Below are 24,109 nucleotides of genomic sequence, written 5' to 3'. Positions count from 1 at the left end.
TCAGGGAGCTGCTTGAGGAGATGGTCTCTTCTTTATAGGAGCTCAAATGCTGAGCTGTGAGCTCCAATGTTCATTCAGAGCTGCTGGGCAGGTACATTTAGGTCTGCTGCAGCAGAACTCATAAACTGCTTTTTGTTCCCAGGTGCTCTGTCCCAGGGATTTAGGGCTTTATGAGTTTCGGTTATGCTGTTGCCTTCTCTTTTTTTTTTTCCTTCAGAGCTGCCCTGCCCAGCAAGGAGGCAGCCTAGTCACTGTCTGCCTGTAGAGGCTTTGCTGAGCTGCTGTGGGCTCCGCCCCGCTGCGGAGTGAACTTCCCTGCAGTCCTGTTTATACGGGTGTAGTTAGAACTGCCTCAGCAATGGTGGCCCGCCTCTGTTAAGGCGGAGCCTCTCTGCAGTGGCAGGTTGCCTTGGCAACGGTGGGCTGCCTCAGCAATGGCGGGCTGCCTCAGCAATAGCGGGTTGCCTTGGCAACGGCAGGCTGCCTCAGCATTGGCTGACTACCTCCCTAGTGATGGCTGCCTTGGTAATGGCGGACGCCCCTCCCCCACAGAGCTGGACTGCCCCGGGTTCAGCTGCACTTGTTGTGAAACTCTCAATCCAGAGAGTTTCTGATTGCTGTTCTTTTGTGGGGGTGGGACCAGCTGAGACCGATCGCCTGGCTCCCTGCCTCAGAGCCTTTTTTTTTAAGTTGGTGCTCCAGTCGCCTGTTGAAGAGGTGCCGCGGTGTGTGTTTTTTCCCGTGCAACAACTCACTGTGCTGGCTTAAACAGCGGCACTGAGATTCGTGGGGCTTTTTTTTGCCCTGGAATCTACTGTCCTGGTTCCCTGCTCAGTCCTCTTTTTAAACAGACGAATGGGCGACTTCCCGTGGCTCCTGTCGCCAGCCAAAAGGGCACCCAGACCGGTGTATTTTGTACGGAGAACCGCTGCTCCAGGGCACCGACAAAGCAGCCGCGTGGGGCAAAGCAGCGGCGCAAGCCAGCACAGCCACGCTGGCCGAAACAACCGCGCTGGCGACCAGTGGATCTCCTCCGTCTGGGAATTGCCTAGTCTGTGGGCAATCAAAATGCGGCGTCCACTCACCCCCTGCACTTTCACTGGGAGCTGCAATCCTGAGCTGTTCCTAAATGGCCATCTTGGATCAATCCTCAGCTCGGTATTTTATAATAGCTACCCAAAACATTCAGAACAGGTGATCTTCAAAATGTCTTGTTAAGAGGGAGAATGGCCAGAGGACCAGTTATCTAGGAGACCGCCTGCTGGATTTGGGGTTCAGGCCACAGCCTATCTCAGCAATAAAATGGCTACAAGATGAAAGAAGCGAGATAGAGCTCCAGGTTTTAAACTACTACAAAATTAGTAGTTTAGCACAAGTATTTTAGCACTTGGCCTATATTGGTGAACAATGTCTTTAAGGTGAGAAGCAGGCACGAGTGTTTTTAAAAGCTCTCTGGATTATTCCAATCCATAACCAAGTTTTCAAGCCCCTGAGCTGTGGATATAAGTCATCCAAGAAGAACACTAAAAGAGGGAGCAGAGAAACAAACCACTGAATTCAACAAATTTGTCCTGTCTTTTTCATGAGGATAGCCTAATGTTCTAGCTGCCACTATTTACTTGACAACATAAACGCATCAAGTTATCTCAGTATTGCATTCCTCATTTTTCACAGCACCCAGTCTGCTGTTGACATCCTATAAATGTTAAATAATAACAATGGTTTGCTGTCAGTTACTTCTTTATAGCTGTCATTACCGTAGAGCTAGCTATCAGGGGAGAGATTTTGTTCCATAAGTTTCAATTATTTGCACGTCACAGTTGCTGGTCAAATCAGAATCTACCCAGACTCCAAGACAGTGATGATATAAATGGGGTGTCATCAGAAGCAGTTCCTGGAGGGCCACGCTATTATTCTTCTCACAGCCATGAGAATCCATTAGCTTTCCAAAAGCAAAAACCTGGCTGTCTGTCTCTCTTCCCTCATCTTGTAGCCACCCTACTGATGAGATAGGCTATGGCCTGAACCCCACATTCAGTAGACTGTCTCCCAGAGAACTGGTCCTCTGGCTTTTCTCCCTCTTAACAAGACATTTCAAAGATCACCTGTTCTGAATGTTTGGGCAGCTATGATAAAAGGAACACTGTGAAGTGTGGAAGATCTGGGAAACCCTCCAGGTATTGATAAGGAAAAAAACAATTAAGAATCACAGCCTTAAGAAAATTACATTTTCAATGTCATACAAAATGACCTTTAATTGTGAGGAGTTAAGAATTATTCCACGTCCATGCTCTCATGTGTCTATCAAGAATCTGTACATTACAAAATCCAAGCTCCTGCTTTGTTTTAATGTCTTCAGGCTTCCACTGGGAATTTCTTCAATACATAAAGATGTTAATTGGAGAACAAGAAAAGTACTTGAAGGACTTCCTGACCCACAATGATTCTTTGGTAAAGTTGAATTTTTTTTAACATATGAAAGAATATTTGTGCCTCATCTTCTCAAAGATAACTCATTGTAGCCATAATTCTATCAGCTCAAGACTATCGTGCATTTTAGAATTATGAACAGTCATTCTCTCTGTTGAAGGTGGTATCCTAAGAAAACTTAATGAGAAAATAAAGGCAAGGGAAATGCAACTCTCTTATGAATGCAAACAGCTAATTTAATAAATTACACAGTAGATTTTTTTAATGCAGAAAATGCATACAAGATAAGATTCTGGCTCTTCATTTACGTGAAGTAGTTTTGGTTTTTTGGGTTTTTTTTTTCTTTGCACACACATACAAAAAGTCTTAAGATTTGAAATTTCTTTTTTGTAATTCCCAAGATCAAAGAAGTACAAGAATGTAATTTCTTTTCTTAATAAAAAGAACTTTACCATAGTCATACCACATATTGTTCCACAGAGCCAGTTGAAAAAAGGCAATGGTGTATTACAAAGCAATGTTAGTATTTTTGGGTCATTTTGTGTGCTTGAGGTTTCTTATTATAAAAATTTTAACTGGGGCTACAGAATTATTGTATAGTAATAAAGAACTGTTGTATGGAAAGATTACTTGTTCATTATCTGGTTTGGAGTAGTTTTTATTACTACTTTATACAATTGCATAGAAATGTGACATGCAAAAGCACAATGACATATACAAAGCTGTTCAAAACTGCAGAAAAACTAGATATTCATCAAAAAACATGTCAAATAAAGTATCATATTCAATGAAATTGAATGAAATACTAGGCAATGAAATACTAAGCAACTATTAAAACAGTGAGGTGTTTTAGGAAATTCTTCACAGATACATTAAAGTAGAAAGATACAGTTTACTATATTTAATATGTGATCATTTGTGAGACAAAAGGACAAGTATATTTAAGTTGTATATGCACAGGCTGATTTTTAAAAAGAGCAATTGTGAAAAGGGGATTGAGAGAGTAAGAATCAGAGGTAGGAAGGAATTTTTACTTATTGCCTTTTTGTGTTATGTTATATGTCATCTGCAATTTTATCTAAAATATTTCAACATAGCCTGGGCAGCATGGCAAAACCTCGTCTCCAACAAAAATACAAAAAAAGAAAAAAAATAGCTGGACATGGTGCCATGCACCTATAGTCCCAGCTACTTTGGAGGCTGAGATGGGAGGATCACTTGAGAGGCTGAGGTGGGAGTATCACTTGAGCTACTTGTCCTACTGTAGGAGGCAGAGATGACAGTGAGCAAGATCACACAACTGCACTCCAGCCTAGGTGGCAGAGTGAGACCCTGTCTCAAAACATAATAAAATAAAATACTTCAACATAGGTACTGTGGTATATATGTACACATGCAATATTTTTAACTTATTTCTGTACCCTTAAAATATTGTTAATATTTGAAGTACCCTAATCAGGAATATTCCACTAAATAATTGTTAATAATAATGAGCAAATAAAAGTGGTGATAAAAATTATACATTCCAGAAATAGGCTAACATAATCACATCATCAGTCTTTCATTCCGATCTATAGCAGAGGTCAAATTGTTAAAAAATAGATTTTATTCATCTGTTCAAGTATTTAATGAATACTTATTGAGAAACTACATAATTAGTAGTTTAGCACAGGCATTTTAGCACTTGGCCTGTACTGGCGAACAGAATAAAAATTCTTACTCTTGTAGTGATCTAATATACCTTTTAAAGATTTTATTTATAGATGAAATTAGAAGGTATGACTTTTGTTTCTAGCCCATGATGAAGTAAATAGTACCTGACTTCCACCCAAACATAGCCAATTGGAAAACTTAACATAATATTAAATAGGAGTTTATAGAGACTAAAACACAGGAAGCCAGGCCAGTAAGCCTTACAAGAAAGTAAACAAACAAGGCGAGCTCTACCATTGCCCTGGTCTGCTTCATAGAAGCAGACTAATTTCCAGGCAGTCACACAGAAATGGAGAAAACCCAAGCAAGCTACAGAGGCCTTGCTGACAGGAAGAAAGAAAGTTCAAAGCATATGGAGGCAACGAAAAGAGTAGAACACTGGAGAGGACATGCTAAACAAAGGTGTGCTCTTGAGTAGGAAATCTATTGGGCAACTGTAAGCTGAGGAAATGGGTTTTTTAATTTTACTTTAAGTTCCGGGCTACAAGTGCAGAATGTGTAGGTTTGTTATACAGGTATGTGTGTGCCATGGTGGTTTGCTGCACTTATTAACCCATCATCTAGGTTTTTTTATTTATATATATTTTTTGAGATGGAGTTTTTGCTATTGTTGCCCAGGCTGGAGTGCAGTGGCACAATCTTGGCTCCCTACAACCTCCGCCTCCCAGGTTCAAGAGATTCTCCTGCCTCAGCCCCCTGAGTAGCTGGGATTACAGGCGTGCACCACCATGCCTAGCTAATTTTGAATTTTTAGTAGAGACAGGGTTTTGCCATGTTGGACAGGCTGGTTTTGAACTCCTGACCTCAAGTGATCCACCCGCCTTGGCCTCCCACAGTGCTGGGATTACAGGCGTGAGCCACCACACCCGGCCTCATCTAGGTTTTAAGCCCCTCGTGTATCAGCTATTTGTCCTAATGCTCTCTCTCCCCTCACCTCCGACCCAGCTGAGTAATTTTCAATGCTCATGTAGGGCTGGAAGATATCCAAATTTCAACCAGCCAAAGTGTAGCCTTCATTGAAGCACTAGACCATTGAATAGAGACCCCCAAAGGGTCTTGTCTTAGCAGTAGGACTAACTGGGGCTATAGTAAGGATTACTCAAGATCCACACTCCTCAAAAAGATGAAGAACAAGCCTCAAAACTACAGCATTATCTCAACTGCCTGATAAAATAAATTCCACATTTTTAAAAAAAAAAGACAATAAATATTGATTCTTGAAAAATGACTACCATCCAGTCAAAAATTATAAAGATGTGCAAAGAAGTAGAAAAATGTGATTAGTAACCAACAATAAATAAATAAAAGGAAAAAGCCACAGTAGGATACAGTTGACCCTTGAATAACATGAATCCAAACTACATAAATCCACTTACAAATGGATTTTCTCCTGCAATTGCCAGCCCTGAGACCCCAAGACCAATGCCTCCTCTTCTCCCTCCTTCTCAGCCTATTGAATACGAAAATAATGAAGATGAAGACTTTTATGGTGCTCCACTTCCACTTAATGATAAATATTTTTATTTTCCTTATGATTTTCTTAGTAATATAACATTTTTCTCTATCTTACTTTATTGTAAGAATACGGTATAACACATATAACATACAAAATATGTGATAATCAACTGTTTGCGTTATTAGTAAAGCTGCCAGTCAACAATGGGCTATTAGTAGTTAAGTTTTTATGGAGTCACAAGTTATACAAAGATTTTCAACTGCACAGAGAGGTCAATACCCCTAAATCCCATGTTGTCCAAGGGTCAACTGTACCAAAGAAAACATTAACAAAATGAAGAAAGACAAAAAACCTATTGAAAAAAAGACATGAAACTTCTTGAAATGAAAATTACAATGTCAGAAATGACAAACTTACTATATATGCTTAATGTCAAAGTAGACACTATAATAACTTAAAGATATGGCAAAAGAAACCATAAAAACTGAATTGCAGAAAGAAAAAGATCCTGAACAAAATGAGCATCCATTTACTTAAGGGACAATAACAATAATTCCAATATCTATGAAATTAAAATATTTAAATTCAAGAATCAAAAGGGGTGGAGGAAGAAGAATTCAATAACCTAATATTTTTAAATTTCATGAGAAACGTAAGCCTACAGAAGCTCAATATGCTCAACCAATCTCAAGCACAAACATCATAGCCAAACTGCTAAAATCCAGTGATAAGAAGACAATCTTAAAAGCAACTAGAGTAAAAAGGCATTAAAGAAAAACAAAAGGAGAATTACACTGATTTCTAATTGGAACTAATTCAAGCCAAAACAAACAAAAACTAGAATGAGGTATATATTAAGTGATGAAGAAAAACTATCAATTTGCTATCCAGTAAAAATATACCCTAAAAAGAAGTGAAATTAAGGCTTTTTCAGATAAATGAAAGCAGAGACAGACTTGTCATTAGGAAACTTGTTCACATATAAAGTTTTTTCTGATTCAAGTAAAAGGATATCCCATGAACACTGAAATCTACACAAGGAATAAAGACAGGTGGATAAGGTTAATATGTGGATAATATTTTACATGTATTTTTTAATTTTCTAATTTGTTAAAAAATAATTATAAGAACATATTGTGGGATTCATAAGACAGGAAGAAATATAATGATAAAAACAATAGCAAAAAAAGCAGGAGGGAGAAATGAAGGTACACTTTTTTTAAACTTTTATTTTAAGTTCAGGGGTATATGTATAGTTTGTTATATAGGTAAACTCATGTCATGGGGGTTTATTGTACAGATAATTTCATCGCCCAGGTATTGAGCGTAGAGCCTATTAGTTATTTTTCCTGGTGTTATTTCTTCTCCCACACGTCACCTTCTGATAGGCCCCAGTGTCTGTTGTTCCCCTCTATGTGTCCATATGCTCTCATCATTTAGCTCCCACTTACAAGTGAGAACATGCACATTAGTTTGCTAAGAATGATGCCCTCTAGCACCACCTAAGTTCCAGCAAAGGACATGATCTCATTTTTTTTGTGACTGCCTAGTATTCCATGGTGTAGCCATTTTCTTTATCCAATTTGCCATTGATGGACATTTAGGTTGATTCATGTCTTTGCTATTGTGAGCAGGACTGCAGTGAGTGTACATGTGCACATGTCTTTCTGATGGAACAATTTATATTCCTTTGGGTATATACCCAGTAATGTGGTTGCTAGGTCAAATGGTAGTTCCAGTTTTAGGTCTTTGAGGAATTGTGACACGGTATTTTCCATAATGTTCAAACTAATTTACACTCCCACCAACAGTGTATAAATATTTCTTTTTTTTCCCCACAACCTTGCCAGCACCTGTTATTTTTTGTCTTTTTAATAGTACTCAATCAAACTGATGTGAGATGATATCTCATTGTGGTTTTGATTTAAATTTCTATTTTGATTTGAATTTCTCTAATGATCAGTGATGTTGAGCTTTTTCTCATATGATTGTTGGCTGCAGGTATGTATTCTATTGAAAAGTGTCTGTTTGTGTCCATTGCCCACTTTTTAAAAGAGTTGTTTGTTTTTTAATTATAGCTTTGTTTAAGTTCTTTATAGAGACTAGATATTAGACCTTTGTCAAATGCATAGTAGGTCTGTGACCTTATTTTTGGGCTCTCCATTCTGTACCATTGGTCTATGTGTCTGTTCTTGTACCAGTACCGTGTTGTTTTGGTTACTGTAGCTCTGCAGTGTAGTTTGAAGTTGGGTAATGTGATGCCTCCAGTTTTGTTCTTTTTGTTTAGAATTGCCTTAGTTATTTGGCCTTTTTTGTTGTTGTTCCACATGAATTTTAAAATAGTTTTTTCTACTCCTTTGAATAATTTCATTGGTTGTTTTACAGGAATAGCATTGAATCTATGAATTGCTTTGGATAGTATGGCATTTTAATGATATTGATTCTTCCCATCCATGAGTGTCAAATATTTTTCCATTTGTTTGTCTCATCTCTGATTTCTTTGAGCAGCGTTTTGTAGTTCTCATCGTAGAGATCTTCCACCTCCCTGGTTAGCTGTATTCCTAAGTGTTTTATTTATTTGTTTTAGTATCAATTGTGAATGGGATTGCATTCCTGATTTGGTTCTTGGCTTGATGATTGTTAGTGTATAGGAATGCTGGTGATTTGTACACATTGATATTGTGTCCTGAGACTTTGCTGCAGTTACTTACCAGCTTAGGAGCTCTTGGACTATGGGGTCTTCTAGATATGGAATCATGTCATCTGTAAACAGGAATAGTTTGACTTCCTCTCTTTCTACTTGGATGCCCTTTATTTATTTCTCTTGCCAGATGGCTCTGGCTAGGACTTCCAACACTGTGTTGAATGGTAGTAATGAGACAGGGTAGCCCTTTTTTTGTGCCAGTTTTCAAGGGGAATGCTTCCAGCCTTTGGGCATTTACTATGATGTTGGTTGTGGGTTTGTCATAAATGGTTCTTATTATTTTGAGGTATGTTCCTTCAATACCTAGTTTATTGAGAGTTTTTAACATGGAGGAGTACTGAATTTTGTTGAAAGCCTTCTCTTTATCTATTGAGATGATCATGTGGTTTTTGTCTTTAGTTCTGATTATCTGATGAATCACATCTGTTGATTTGTGTATGTTAAACCAACCTTGCAACCCAGGGATAAAGCCTACTTGATGGTGGTGGATAAGCTTCTTCCTGTGCTGCTTGATTTGATTTGCCAGTATTTTGTTGAGGATTTTTGCACCAGTGTTCATCAAGGATATTGACCTGAAGTTTCTTTTTGTGTCATATCTCTGTCAGGTTTTGGTATCACCATGATGTTGGCCTTATAGAATGAGTTAGGGAGGATTACCTCCTCCTTAATTTTAGGAAATAGTTTCAATAGGAATTGTACTAGTTCTTATTTGTACATCTGGTAGAATTCAGCTGTGAATCTGTCTGGTCCTGGACTTTTTTTTAGCTGGCAGGCAATTTAATACTGATTCAATTTTGAAGTTCTTTGTTGGACTGTTTAGGGATTCGATTTCTTCCTGGTTTAGTCTTGGGAGGGTGAGTGTGTCCAGAAGTTTATCCATTTCTTCTAGATTATCTAGTTTGTGTGCATGAAAGTATTCATAATATTCTCTGGTCGTTATCTATATTTCTGTGGGGTCAGTGGTAATATCCCCTTTGTCATTTCTAATTGTGTTTATTTGGATCTTCTCTCTTTTCTTCTTTGTTAGTCTAGCTAGCAGTCTATTTTATTACTTTTTTTCAAAGAACCAGCTCCTGGATTCATTGATCTTTTGAATGGTTTTTCGTGTCTCAGTTTCTTTTAGTTCAGCTCTGATGTTGGTTATTTCTTGTCTTCTGCTGGCTTTTGGGTTGGTTTGCTTTTTGTTCTCTAGTTCTTTTAGTCATTATGGTAGGTTGTTAAATTCAGAGTTTTCTAACTTTTTGATGTTAGTATTTAGTACTATAAGTTATTCTTTTAACACTGCTTTAGCTATGTTCCCAGAGATTCTGGTACGTTGTATTTTTGTTCTCAGTAGTTTCAAAGAATTTCTTGATTTCTGTCTTAATTTCATTATTTACCCAAAAGTCATTCTGCATCAGGTTATTTAATGTCCATGTAATTGTATGGTTTTCAGCAAATTTATTAGTTTTGATTTCTAGTTCTATTGCACTGTGATCTGAGAGAGTGGTTGTTATGATTTCAGTTCTTTGACATTTGCTGAGGAGTGTTTTATGTCTCATTGTGTGGTTGATTTTAGACCATGTACCATGTGGCAATGAGAAGAATATATATCTATTGTTATTGTGTGGAGAGTTCTGTAGATATCTATCAGGTACATTTGTTCCAATGCTGAGTTCAGGTGCCAAATATCTTTGTTAATTTTCTGTCTAAGTAATCTGTCTAATATTGTCAGTGGGATCTTGAAGTCTCCCACCACTATTGTGTGGAAGTCTATGTCTCTTTGAAGGTCCCTAAGAACTTGCTTTATGAATCTAAATGCTCTTATGTTGAATGTATATAGATTTTGGATAGGTAGTCTTCTTAAGTTACACTTTTTATTATTATATAATGTACTTCTTTGCCTTTGTTGATCTATGTTGGTTTAAAGTCTGCTTTGTCCTAAATTAGGACTCACACCCCTGCTTTTTTCTTTTTCCATTTGCTTGGTAGATTTTTCTCTATCTCTTTATTTTGAGCTTTTGCGTGTCATTGCATATGAGATGGGTCTCTTGAAGAGAATTCACCATTGGGTCTTGATTCTTTATTCAGCTTGCCACTCTGTGCCTTTTAATTGAGGCATTTAGCCCATTTGCATTCAAGGTTAGTATTGATATGTGTTGGTTTGATCCTGTCCTCATGATGTTAGCTGGTTATTATGCAGACTTGTTTGTGCAGTTGCTTTATAGTGTCACTGGTCTGTGGAAACTACATTACTTAAAGTGGTATAATATTTTTAGGTAGATTCTGATAAAGTAAAAATATATATTGTAAATTCTAAAATAGCCAATAAAAAATTTTTAAAGAACTAAATATAATAAGTTAAATATTGATGAGAAAATAAAACAATAATAAATCATTTTGAATTTGCCAATATACGAAGAAATAACCAAAGTCATTGTAAAACAAGAACAACAAAAGTAGAAAAAAAAATTATGGCAATGAGCCCTGCAGGATGTTCATGTATTTGTCTGAATTTTTTGATGTTTATGATATCTGCCAGCTCCACAAAATGTGTGATTTTTGTGTTTTCTTTTCTCTTTCTAAGTAAATATTCATTTTTATCTCCAGTGTTGTGTTCAAAATTTTGTATTACTTTTTTCTTAAAGAGAGCTCTCAGAATTATTTAAGCTTTATGTCCCACAAGACCTTTGGACAAGGTGCTGCTGGAGGACCTGTAAAAACATATGGCCCCTCATCAAGCTTTTGAAATGGATTGTATGACTGTTTTTGAACATGCTTGCTAACAAAAGTTTTTCTATATGACAAAATTGGGTCTAAGATTTGTTCTGAATGGGATACACTACCTGGTAAAGGGCTTGTAGGGGAGGAACTAAAACAGGATAACCATATAATTTATCAGCCTAACCAGGACACTTTTTTATTAAGATCTTATTTATTACTTTTTTAAGGTAACAGTTTTTTTCAGTGCATTTACAAATGATTGGTAGATGGTTGGTTGCTACCCAGACTTTTAAATACGGTTATAAAATGTATATTTTGGCTTCTGTTATATATTATTTTTTATTGCATTTTATGTTTTGGGGTACATGTAAAGAACATGTAAGATTGTTGCATAGGTACACACATGGCAGTGTGGTTTGCTGCCTTCCTCCCCATCACCTATATCTGGCATTTATCCCCATGTCATCCCTCCCCAGATCCCCATCCCCCACTGTCCCTCCCCTATTTCCCCCCCCACAGACCCCAGAATGTGTGATGCTCCCCTCCCTGTGTCCATGTGTTCTCATTGTTCAATTCCCTGTATGGGTGAGAACATGTGGCGTTTGATTTTCTGTTCTTATGTCAGTTTACTGAGAATGATAGTTTCCAGATTCATCCATGTCCCTGCAAAGGACATGAACTCATCCTTTTTTATGGCTATGTAGCATTCCATGGTATATATGTGCCACATTTTCCCTGTCCAGTCTATCATCGAGGGGCATTTGGGTTGGTTCCAAGTCTTTGCTATTATAAACAGTGCCGCAATGAACACTCGTGTGCATATGTCCTATATAGAACAATTTATAATCCTTTGGATATATACTCAGTAATGGGATTGCTGGGTCAAATGGAATTTCTATTTCTAGGTCCTTGAGAAAATGCCACACTGTTTTCCACAATGGTTGAACTAACTTACACTCTCACCAACAGTGTAAAAGTGTTCCTATTTCTCCACATCCTCCCCAGCATCTGTCTCCAGATTTTGTAATGATGGCCATTCTAACTGACATGAGAAGGTATCTCAATGTAGTTTTGAATTGCATTTCTCTAATGACCAGTGATGATTTTTCATATGTTTGTTGGCCTCATATATATCTTCTTTTGTAAAGTGTCTGTTCATATCCTTTGCCCACTTTTGAATGGGCTTGTTTGTTTCTTGTAAATCTGCTTTAGTTCTTTATAGATTCTGGATATTAGCCCTTTGTCAGATGGGTAGATTGCAAAAATTTTTTCCTATTCTGTTGGTTGCTGATTCACTCTAATGATTGTTTCTTTTGTTGTGCAGAAGCTGTGGAGTTTGATTAGGTCCCATTTACCTTTTTTGGCTTTTGTTGCCAATGCTTTTGGTGTTTTAGTCATGAAGTCCTTGCCTATGCCTATGTCCTAAATGGTTTTGCCTAGATTTTCTTCTGGGGTTTTTATGGTGTTAGGTCTTATGTTTAAGTCTTTAATCCATCTGGAGTTAATCTTAGTGTAAGGTGTCAGGAAGGGGTCCAGTTTCTGCTTTCTGCACATGGCTAGCCAGTTTTCCCAACACCATTTATTAAACAGGGAATCCTTTCCCCATTGCTTGTTTTTGTGAGGTTTGTCAAAGATCAGATGGTTGTAGATGTGTGGCGTTGCCCCAGGACACTTTTAAGAGTGTTAAACTACTAAACTGAAGGGGACACCAGCATAATAGGCACAAAGTCTAGTTCAAGCAAACTGAACCAATAGGCCCTCACCTACTTCCAAGTACTAGACACTACAGATAGCTTCCAGGAAATAATTTTTGACAGACCAGATGGGCTTACATCAGTTTGCAACAGTTGAAATTTATATGTATATATACATATATATGTATACACATGTATGTGCCTACGTATATACATATATTTGCACACATATACAAAATCTGTTACAAACCGTGCATGTCTATATATATATGTATGTTTGTATATGTATACTATAGATGCAGAAAAATTTTACTTCCATCCTCTTAGGGTCCTGGCTGGGTGCAAGAATTAAATTGAGACAACATAGATTAACAGGAGAAAAACATACACATTTATTTAATACACATTTTTCATGACACAAGTACCCTCATAAAGAAATCAAGACCAAAAATGCATTTAGAGTTGGTTACTTATATACTGAATTAGACAAAGAATAGTAAACTGTGAAAATGTGACAAAATTATGTGGGGAGGCTTAAAAGATAAGAGTTATTATAACAAGGTCTGTACAGTGTTTTCTCAATCTCAATTTCTTGTCCTTGAAGATAAGGATGTTGCCTTTTCTTCTAGTACAGGGAGAATGTCTTTCACTTGGGAATTTCATCTTTTGCTCTTATGAAACCGCATGAAGGTCAAAGTGATCTTTTTGTGCCTGCTGTTTTTCAAGAGTCTTTATTTAAATAGTTGATATGCTAAGATAGCATATTCTAACTCTCTCAATATGTATACAAATACAAACTGTTGCAAACATTTTAATGCATGCATGTATACACACATGTGCTTCATGTATATATCCTGTTTTTTAAGAAATCAAAATTAAATCTGCTGTTGAAGGTTTTTAAAAATATAATTTGATAATCACTTCAGATATGTAGTCTTCACTGGGAACAGCTGAAGATCCATTTGTAGTGTCACTTCATACTCAAAAGACACAAGCACTGAAGAACAAAATGAGGGACTTCCTTCAGGCAGAATAATTTCATTACTTATATTATTTGTTTTCCTTATGGAATCCAGTTCATCATTTGGTACAGTGTGAAAACTGCAAACCTCAAGGTTTTCTCAAAACTCTGTCAGGTCAGAGGTTGGGGAGGTGATAAGAGTTGAAAGCTGGAACCACACTAAGTGTATCCAGGTGTCTGCTCTCTGCATATCCAATTCCCAAACCTCCCTCTTTATATGTAACAATCCCCAAAAGGAATATGGTTCAGGAACAATGCACAATGCTCTTCATTATAATCCCATGAAATGAGTTAATACGACTTTAATGCTCACCAAATGATTATCCCAAAATACAAGGGAGTAAGCATTACAGTCATATTTACTTTAGAATTTGAAGCCAAACAACTGCTGTAAAAATAATCAGAATTTTGGCATGTAGTTTGTAAGTTTTTGAAACATCTCAGGTATTACTAATCGATTCTCTGAGTCTGTTTCCTATTTGGAAAGAAATCTAGTATCTTACATTTCCCAAAATGGTTGCCAATGGCCTTTCATCAGAAGAGGTTCTGGGCACCTATGTCAATCAAGATCCAAGTTTCCAAATGCAAGATGACAGCAGAGTCATTACTAAAATATATAGACTAGGTGTGACTTTACACTCAAATGAGTTTTCAGTTTCTTGTCTGACAAGTATGTTAAAGGCAGTGAAGAATGAAGATGTGCAACACAGAAAAGACAAAATGTTCAATCTTTTAGTGTCCATGATTAAATGAACATTTATATTACAATTTTTAAATAGATTCTTCTGCCTATGACTGTAATGAGAAAACAATCATTCAGAAACAGTTTACATTTAATAGAAGTTGAAATGCAGTCAACAGAATTCTGTGATTTTTTTTTTGGAGGCTTTAGTTAAAAGTGTATTAGGTTTATTTGTTTATTTCATGTTTTCTTAATGCTATTTCTGCCAAGTATAGTCATTGTCACATCACCATTATCATTACCACAGCTACTCTGAAGGAAAATTATCTATAGGTCAAATAAATGAATGGAAAGAACTATCAGAGTTTAGGGAATTCTAAATTGGTGATTTGCTCTGCAGGTCAGCACAGTGCCTGGACTGTGGTTCAGGTTTCCACCTCAAGAAGGTCCCTTTGTGCTGTTTCACTCTCTCTTTTTATCTTCCCTTCTTTTTTTTATCTTCTTTTCTCTTTCTTTCATTCTTTTTTTTCTTTTCTTTCTTTCTTTCCCTCCCTTCCTTCCTTCTCTCCTTTTTTCTTTTCTTTCTTTCCCTTCCTTCCTTCTTTCCCTCCTTTTTTCTTTCTTTCTTTCCCTCCCTCCCTCCTTCTCTCTCTTTCTCTCTCTCTCTTTCTTTCTTTTTTCATCTTTATTTACCTTCTCTTAGGTGCACAGAAAGCAGCTAATGCTGCTTTGCTGTGGCACACTGTCATCACTGGTTAATATACTTTGTTCTGTTTTAATTCCTTGTTTTGGTTTCTCTGTCCCCTCTCCCCTACCTCTTGCCTTCTACTTAATTATATTTAAAATATGTGCTCTCATACATCATTTTTATGTGTATTTAAATAAATATATATTCTAGAAATATATTTTAAGAATTTTATAAAGTTTTATAAATATTGGATTTAAGTATTTTTTTACTTTATACTATTCTTAAGTTATAGCCACATTGTCATCTATTAATGCAATAGATTCATTCTGATGACAGTAAAGTAGTGTACCATGTGGTGATAACATAGTTGTCGTTATTATTATGAGACAGAACCTTACTCTGTTGCCCAGGCTGGAGTGCAGTAGTTGTTCAAGAAGTTTTTCAAAAGAGACCAGAGCCTTGAAGATGAGGAGCATAGTGGCCAGCCATCGGAAGTTGGCAACAACCAATCGAGAGCAATCATCAAGGCTGATCCTCTTACAACTACACAAGAAGTTGCCAAAGAACTCAACGTCAAACATTCTATGGCTGTTTGACATCTGAAGCAAACTGGAAAGGTGAAAAACCTCGCTAAGAGAGTGACTCATGAGCTGAGCAAAAATACAAAAAATATCGTTTTGAAGTTTCATCTTCTCTTATTCTACACAACAATGAACCATTTCTTGATCAGATTGTGACATGCAACAAAAAGTGGATTTTATATGACAACTTGCAACGACCAGCTCAGTTGTTGGACTGAGAGGAAACTTCAAAGCACTTCCCCAAACCAAGGTCTTGGTCACTGTTTGGTGGACTGCTGCTGGCCAGTCTGATCCACTGCAGCTTCCTGAATTTCAGGGAAACCATTACATTGAGAAGTATGTGCAGCAAATTGATGAAAAAAACTGCAGTGCCTGCAGCTGGCATTGGTCAACGGAGAGGGCCCAATTCTTCTCCATGACAGTCCCCTACCGAATGTGGCACAACCAACATTTCAAAAGTTGAACGGATTGGGCTACGAAGTTTTGTCTCATCAGCCACATTCACCTGACCTCTCACCAACCAGCTACCACATCTTTAAGCATGTGGACACTTTCTTTAGGAAAAAATGCTTTTACAACCAGCAAGATGCAGAAAATGCTTTTCAAGAGTTCATTGAATCCCGAAGCATACATTTTTAAGCAACATTTTTCTCATTCGCAAAAATTGTTGATTGTTAATGATTCCTATTTTGAATAACAAAAATGTGTTTTAACCTAGTTATAATGATTGAAAATTCATGGTCTAAAACTGCAATTTCTTTTGCACCAACCTGATGCATGATACTTCTGGATCTTTCATATTGTTCCTTTAGTTATTTTCTTTTCCTGCACGCATGTCATGTTTTTTATACATCTTTGTGCTAGATCCCAAGGGTTATGACACATTCCCATTTTTTTAATTTAAAAAAAGGTTACATTTATGTATGGACTTTTGTTTTTCCATATTAATTTTAGAAAGCCAGTTTCTCAAATTTCATGAAAGAATCCTCCAGGAATTCTAACTGGAATAGCATTAATTTTTTTTTTATTGTTACACACTGATTTTTTATTTTATTTTTTTATTGTTATTTATTTTTTTTATTGCATTTTAGGTTTGGGGGTACATGTGAAGAACATGTAAGATTGCTGCATAGGTACACACATGGCAGTGTGGTTTGCCGCCTTCCTCCCCTTCACCTATATCTGGCATTTCTCACCATGTTATCCTTCCCCAACTTCCCATCCCCTTGCTGTCCCTCCCCTAGTCCCCCCCACAGACCCCAGTGTGTGATGCTCCCCTCCCTGTGTCCATGTGTTCTCATTGTTAAACACCTGCCTATGAGTGAGAACATGTGGTGTTTGATTTTCTGTTCTTATGTCAGTTTGCTGAGAATGATGGTTTACAGGTTCATCCATGTCCCTACAAAGGACACGAACTCATCGTTTTTTATGGCTGCATAGTTGGAATAGCATTAAATTTAAGATTAATTTGGAGGAAATATTAGGTCTTTCCTATGTTATATAATCTCATCCTTGGATATACCATATCTCTTGACTTATTTAAGTCTTCTTTTTATTAACTTTAGTAATTTTTAAAAAATTCTTCTACTTAAGATCTTGTGTATTCTGTTAGGTTTATTCCTAAATATCTCATAGTTTCTCTTGCTATTATCAAAAGTATCTTATTTTATTACATTTCTTAATTATATTATCTTTTGTAGAAGAATGCTGATTATTGTTTGTTGAACTTGTAATTATCATTGTTTACTTAATTTTTCACTCTTCTATTAATTCTTTTTTCTTTCTGGAATTCATATTAAAGGGGCATTAGCATTTCTTACCTCTACTCTTCATATCTCATAATTTTTTCTTATTCCTTTCATTTTTTTTACCCTTTTCTTATGTCTTCAGAGGAGTTCCTCAACTTGATCTTCTAATTTATTAATTCTTACCTCAGTTGCATTCATTATACCATGAACTCATCCATTGAGTTCTTATTCTAATAGTTCAGACACCAACTGAAGACCAAAGAGTGATCCTAATAGACATCACGTGGTATAAAACAATATCCCTAAGACACACACCAAAAAAAAATGATATAATAAACTGTTTTCTTTTTTAAAAAAATTATACTTTAAGTTCTGGGATACATGTGCAGAATGTGCAGGTTTGTTACACAGGTAAACATGTACCATGGTGGTTTGCTGCACCCATCAACCTGTCATCTACTTTAGGTATTTATCCTAATGCTATCCCTCCCCTTGCACTTGACCCCTCGACAAGCCCAGGTGTGTGATGTTCCCCTCCCTTTGTCCATGTGTTCTCATTTCAACTCCCTATGAGTGAGAACATGAGGTATTTGATTTTCTCTTCCTGGAATACAATTTACAGGGGATGCAAAGGACTTCTTCAAGAACTACAAACTACCGCTCAAGAAAATCAGAGAGGTTACAAACACATGGAAAAACGTTCCATGCTCATGAATAGGAAGAATCATGAAAATGGCCATACTGCCCAAAGTAATTTGTAGATTCAATGTTATTCCCATCAAACTACCATTGACTTTCTAAACAGAATTAGAAAAAACTACTTTAAATTTTATGTGGAACCAAAGAAGAACCCACATAGCCAAGACAATCCTAAGGAAAAAGAACAAAGTTGGAGGCATCACACTACCTGACTTTGAACTATACTACAAGGCTACAATAACCAAAACAGCATGGTACTGGTACCAAAGCAGATATATCGACCAATAGAACAGAATAGAGGCCTCAGAAATAACACCACACATCTACAACGATCTGATCTTTGACAAACTTGACAAAAACAAAAAAATGGGGAAAGGGTTCCATATTTAATAATTTTTTTCTTAAAAATACCACTAAATTTGACATGCTTTGTTTCACAGCATAGATAACCAACCAGATCTTCCCAAGATAGTAGAAAATGAATTTCCTACGTTGAGACAGATAAAACAAGTCCAATCTGGATTTTAAAAAGAAAATAAAACTAACCTAAAACATTTAATTTAGGCTTAAAAGCAACCTAGACAGGTCCCAGTGCAGATAAGCACCTCCCTCTTACCACTCAATGGCATCACAGGAGTCAGAACATTGGAGAAACGCCAAACTCCCAGGGGTATTTGACATCACTAGTCTCATCCCTATGGACTATCTGGGGAGTATTTCTGTTCATAGTGCTGTGGCCTATTAACTGAGATAGCTGGCTTCATTATGAATATATCAAAATGTGCTTGGGTTTGCTCTTTGGATTCTCGGAGTGATTTTTAAAACACCTTTTTGATATGCTAAGAACCTTTAATGAGGACAGAAAAAATTAATTCAAAAAAACATTAAGCTGCAAAAAGAATTACTATCTTTTTTCTGTTAGTTGACAGTCTCCATGTAGAAGTTGAAGAATGAATTGCCAATTACTAACAAGCCTCACTGAAGAAGACAACCTACTACTGACCTTAAAAAAGCAAACATGTATTTGCCTTTAATTTGCCCCTGTTTTGTAAAATTCAAGTTGCTCAGAGAGAGCAGTGAGTGCTGATGTGAGGGAAGAAGGGGCATGGGTTTGGAGACATGCTAACCCCAATGTAGCATGTTGAAAAAGAGAGGTTTGGGGAAAGTTTCATTTTTCTCCCACTTTGCTTAAGTTTCTTCATTCATAAAAAGAAAATAATAATACCCAATTATCAGAGAGAGTGTGAAAATTTATTTCTAAATTGCCTGATACACAAAAGAACTCAATAAATGATAGCTGTCACTTTTACTATTGTGGTCATTATCATTAATGAGCTAGGAATAAATCTCAGTAATGCACAACAGAGTTAAAACCTAGGGAGATCATGGAAGGAAAGCAGTTTGTCAACATGCCACTTCAAAATCAGTGAGGCTATAGAGTTACCAGAAAGAATCCAAAAATACCATAACTAGGGCACAGGACCAGAATCCAAGAAGTCAGTTTTAGGCAAAGTATTCAAATGGAGTCAAGGGTATAAGGAGCTCATATTGATAGCAAATTTTGACCTGTAGAGCCCACCTTATTTTCTGTACTATTTTTACAGGGCATTGTGCCTTAATGAATACCTGTTATAGTAATCAGGGGCAGGAAAATATTTTAGTGAAGGGCAATAAAAATAAAGTGAGAGAGAGAGATGTTGTTATCAAGAATTCCCCTTGAAAAAGCACTTGGTATTTGGAAAGAGTACTTTGATAAGTATTAGTAGTCAGTGTCAGTGTTTAGCTGAGATTCTCTTAGATCCCTCTTCCTGCTTTTTTGTCCCCCTTCTTCCCAGCATCAATGTGCAATTGCCTGTCAGGGCCCACAGCAGAGCTTCTTCTTTAAGGGATGGCCCTCAGGCAACTTGTACACAGGTAGAGCCTCAAATACATGAGGGTTTGTAGCCCATTGTGTTGGCTCTTGGCCAATGATTAGTGGTGCCACAGCAAGGAAGCCCAGCTTTCTTGCCTGAAATCACCAACTATGAGGTGTAATTTATATTCCACTGGATCGGGGCAAGTCTAGGACTTCACCTAAGGCTGTACCTTTGCTTGGCTTCTTTCTCTTCTGCATTCTGCTTCCCTCACTCCTTTTCCAGTTTCTCTTGGAAACGCCTTTAATAAATCACTTGTGTTCAAATCCTCATCTCAGCATCTGCTTCTAGGGAACCCAGCTTAAGACACTGAGCGACTTAGATGTTGGCTGCAACCCCAAAGGAATGCATAAGTAACAAAAGGTAATCACTATCTGCCTTCTAAAACTGGTGGGCCCTATTAATTGGAGGATCTATTTTTTTCAGTGAGTTTCAGAATATTCATTTCGTAGTAGTTGCTGAGGCAGAGCTGATGATTTGTGTGATATAACCACCACCACCAATACCCCATACACACATATAAATCATATTCTCTATAAAATAATAGTTCATGTCTCATTTTAAGCTGTTCAGATATAAAGTGGATTTTTTGAAGAATTAGATCAAGTTCTGGGTTCTCCATCAAAATGGGCAAGATGTATAAATAAAATTTGCTCTTATGAACCTACACAGGAAGAGACAGTAAGGTCACATTTCACTGTAGTTACACGTACGGAAGACAAGATTTTAAGTTGTAATCCATAAGGAAAAACAACAGTAATAACATTAGCCTAATCTTAATCTATTTGTTCTCCTCTTTCATTAATCCTTTAGTTAAACAAAATGCTTAATCCATTTGTACCAAGTGTCACATTCTTTCATTCAAAGTCCAACATAATTAAAACATGTGCTTCCTCGTTCCTTCAGTAATCAAAGCTATCTACTATCATCCCAGCTCTTCCGTAGCTCGCTCTTTCTCCTTTCCCCATTCTCCTTCCTTTGGGTATCCTCCTACCTTCTCTTAATTGAAGGATGATGTCATCTTGAAAGAATATACACTCTCTACTTTCAGAGGCTCTGTCATCAACACAGCTTCCTGGTATCCTGTCATTGTCTATCTCTGTCAGTTAATACAGGAACACAAAACTTCACTGACATTATGCAAATATGTCACTTGCCCTGGAGATGAGCTCTTTGGATGCCAATGCGTAAGTAGCACTGAAATAGCATGTTGTCCACTTATACAGCTATAACCTACTCTAATATGTGTCACAGAAAAAAAGAAAAATTATGACCTTATTTGCTAAAGGAATCTACAACATCTAGAGTGGAATGCCATTCTTGACCAAAGGTCTCATGAGAAAAACATGCCTTTAGAACTCCATAATCCATACCATCTAGGAGGAGTCATCAATAGCAGTGGAATTTAAAGCTTAATGAGAAAAGTTGCTTATCCTAGTGCTCCAACAGAAAATGTAGTCCTTCTGTGATCCACACCACACTCAAAATAAAGAGGAAACAGAGAAAGTCTATTCTTCTAGTTGTAGTCAAGTTCTCCTCTCCTCCCATCCCCTCCCCGGTTCCTCTTTCCTCCCCTCTTTTCTCCTCTCCTTTCTTCTTTTATTCTTTCCTGAAAGTTCATTAGGCCAGTTCAAGTAATCTAGAGGTACTAAAATTCCAAGATGCCAAGCCATATAAACTATTATTATTTAAGCATACAATTAAACTTACCTACCATTGCACATCATGGCCATTTTGGCCACTCATATTCCTCCTAGTCTTCCCTTTCTTTCACTCAACAAATATTTCTTAACTATTAGCCATGATCAAGCAACCGAGATAAGTTCTGGGAAGGTTGGGCAGGGTGGCTCAAGGCTGTAATCCCAGCACTTTTGGAGGATCAGGTGGGCGAATCACCTGTGGTCAGGAGTTGGCAATCAGCCCGGCCAACATGGTAAAACCTTGACTCTACTGAAAATACAAAAAAAAAATTAGCCTGTAATCCAAGCTACTCATGAGGCTGAGGCAGGAGAATCGCTTGAAACCGGAAGGCAGAGGTTGCAGTGAGCCGAGACCGTGCCATTGCACCCAGCACATTTTCATGATCCCCAGGGATCTCAATGAGAAGGTAACATTTATAAGGAAAGATAGAGGAAGGAAGTTATAGTGATTTTCTTATTGTGGATGTAACAAATTACCAACTTGGTGGCTTAAAAAAGACACAAATTTACTCTCACGGTCCTGGAGGGCAGAAGTCTAAACTTCATCTTAGGGAGTTAAAATCAAAAGGTCAGCAGGTCTGCTTCCTTCTGGAGGCCAACCCTGCTTCCTACAGCATCTAAAGGCTGTCTTGGCATTTCTTAATTTGCAACCGCATCACTCTAAAGACTCCCCTTCTGACTTCACATCGGCTTCCCCATATCTGGTCTCCTCTTATAAGGAGGCCCCTGGTGATCATATCAGGCTCACCTAGGTAGTACAAAATAATCTCCCCATCCAAATGCTTAACTAAATCACATCTGCAAAAATCTCCTTTTGCCATGGAAGGTAACTTTTTCACAGGTTCCGGGGATTAGGACATGGACATCTTTGATGAACAGGAGCTGTATTATTCAGCTTACCACGGAGATATTCCAGACCCATGGAGTTTTCTAACAAAGTCATGGAAATAGGTAGGGATACCATCATTTGAGGAATGGCAATGTGCAGTGGAGATGGAATCTTCATGTATGTGAGGGACAAAATGTTACCAAGGAGGTTGAAAACTTTATTTAAAGACAACTAAGGCCAGGCGTGATGGCTCATGCCTATAATCCCAGCACTTTGGAAGACCAAGGCAGGCAGATTACTTGAAGTCAGGAGTTCAAGACCCACCCCGGCCAACATGGTGAAACTCTATCTCCACTAAAAACACAAAAATTAGCTAGATGTGGTGGCAGGCACCTGTAATCCCACCTACTAGGGAGGCTGAGGCAGGAGAATCACTTGAACCGAGGTGCGGAAGTTGCAGTGAGCCGAAATCGTGCCATTGCCCTCCAGCCTGGGCAACAGAGAGAGACTCCGTCTCAAAAAAAAAAAAAAAAAAAAAAAAAAAAGAAAAAAGCTGGGCCCTGGTGGCTCACGCCTGTAATCCCAGTACTTTGAGATCCAAGCCAGGTGGATCCCAAGGGAAGAGATCGAGCCCGTTCTGGCCAACATGATAACACCCTGTCTCTACTAAATATACAAAAATTAGCTGGGTGTGGTGGCAGGCGCCTGTAATCTCAGCTACTCGGAAGGCTGAGGCAGGAGAATTGCTTGAACCCAGGTGGCGGAAGTTTCAGTGAACCGAGATTGTACTACTGCAGTCCAGCCTGGCAACATAATGAGACTCCATCTCAAAAGAGAAAGAAGAAAGAAAGGGAAAGAAAGAAAGAGAAAGAAGAAAGAAAGGGAAAGAAAGAAAGAGAAAGAAGAAAGAAGAAAGAAAGAAGAAAAAGAAAGAAAGAAAGAAAGAGAAAGAAAGAGAGGAAAGAGAAAGAGAGACAGAAAGAAAGAAAGAAGAAAGAAAGAGAGAGACAGGAAGAAAGAAGAACAAAAGAAGAAAGAAAGAAAAAGAAAGAAAGAGAAAGAGAAAGAAAGTGTGGAGCAGAAGATTTTTTAAAATTAACGTGACATCAATATACAGGATGATATAAATACAAATCTCAAATATAAATGTTATGGAAGCCCAACAGGTACCTTGAACACTTAGTGTGGGGAGAACAAGATCCTGGCAGCACCTTGGAGGACAGGAGAGCCCAGGCTCCACTCTAAAAGGGCCAGCACTAGGCAGCCCAAGCCAGCTACTCTAAAAGATGTGGACTCAGTGGTGTCATAGTATCAGATTTTTCGAAAAAGAAAAAAAAGGGGAGAAATCAAGATTTCCTAGAACATCTTCCAATTTTTTTTTTGGCATTAAAGAAGGACATATAATTATTTGCCTAAAATTTCATCTTCCTTATTAACTAATGAGATGTTTATGGATGAATTCCACGATGGTTCTCAAACAGAGGAAGTTCACTGTATGAAACGCCTTTAATTTTGTTGCCCAGGTTGGTTTTTGTCCTGGGACCCAAC

General features: G+C 37.6%; 1 pseudogene; it reads left to right on the top strand.

The window, feature by feature from the left end:
- The first annotated feature begins 855 nt into the window (after window positions 1–855).
- The window catches only part of LOC116552024, a 41,966-nt pseudogene continuing 18,712 nt past the window's right edge, over window positions 856–24,109 (top strand).

The sequence above is a fragment of the Sapajus apella genome, unplaced genomic scaffold (assembly GCF_009761245.1).
Source record: "Sapajus apella isolate SASKATOON/1434 unplaced genomic scaffold, GSC_monkey_1.0 scaffold10, whole genome shotgun sequence".
NCBI classification, from domain to species: Eukaryota; Metazoa; Chordata; class Mammalia; order Primates; family Cebidae; genus Sapajus; species Sapajus apella.
This window is presented reverse-complemented; position numbering and strand designations above follow the sequence as displayed.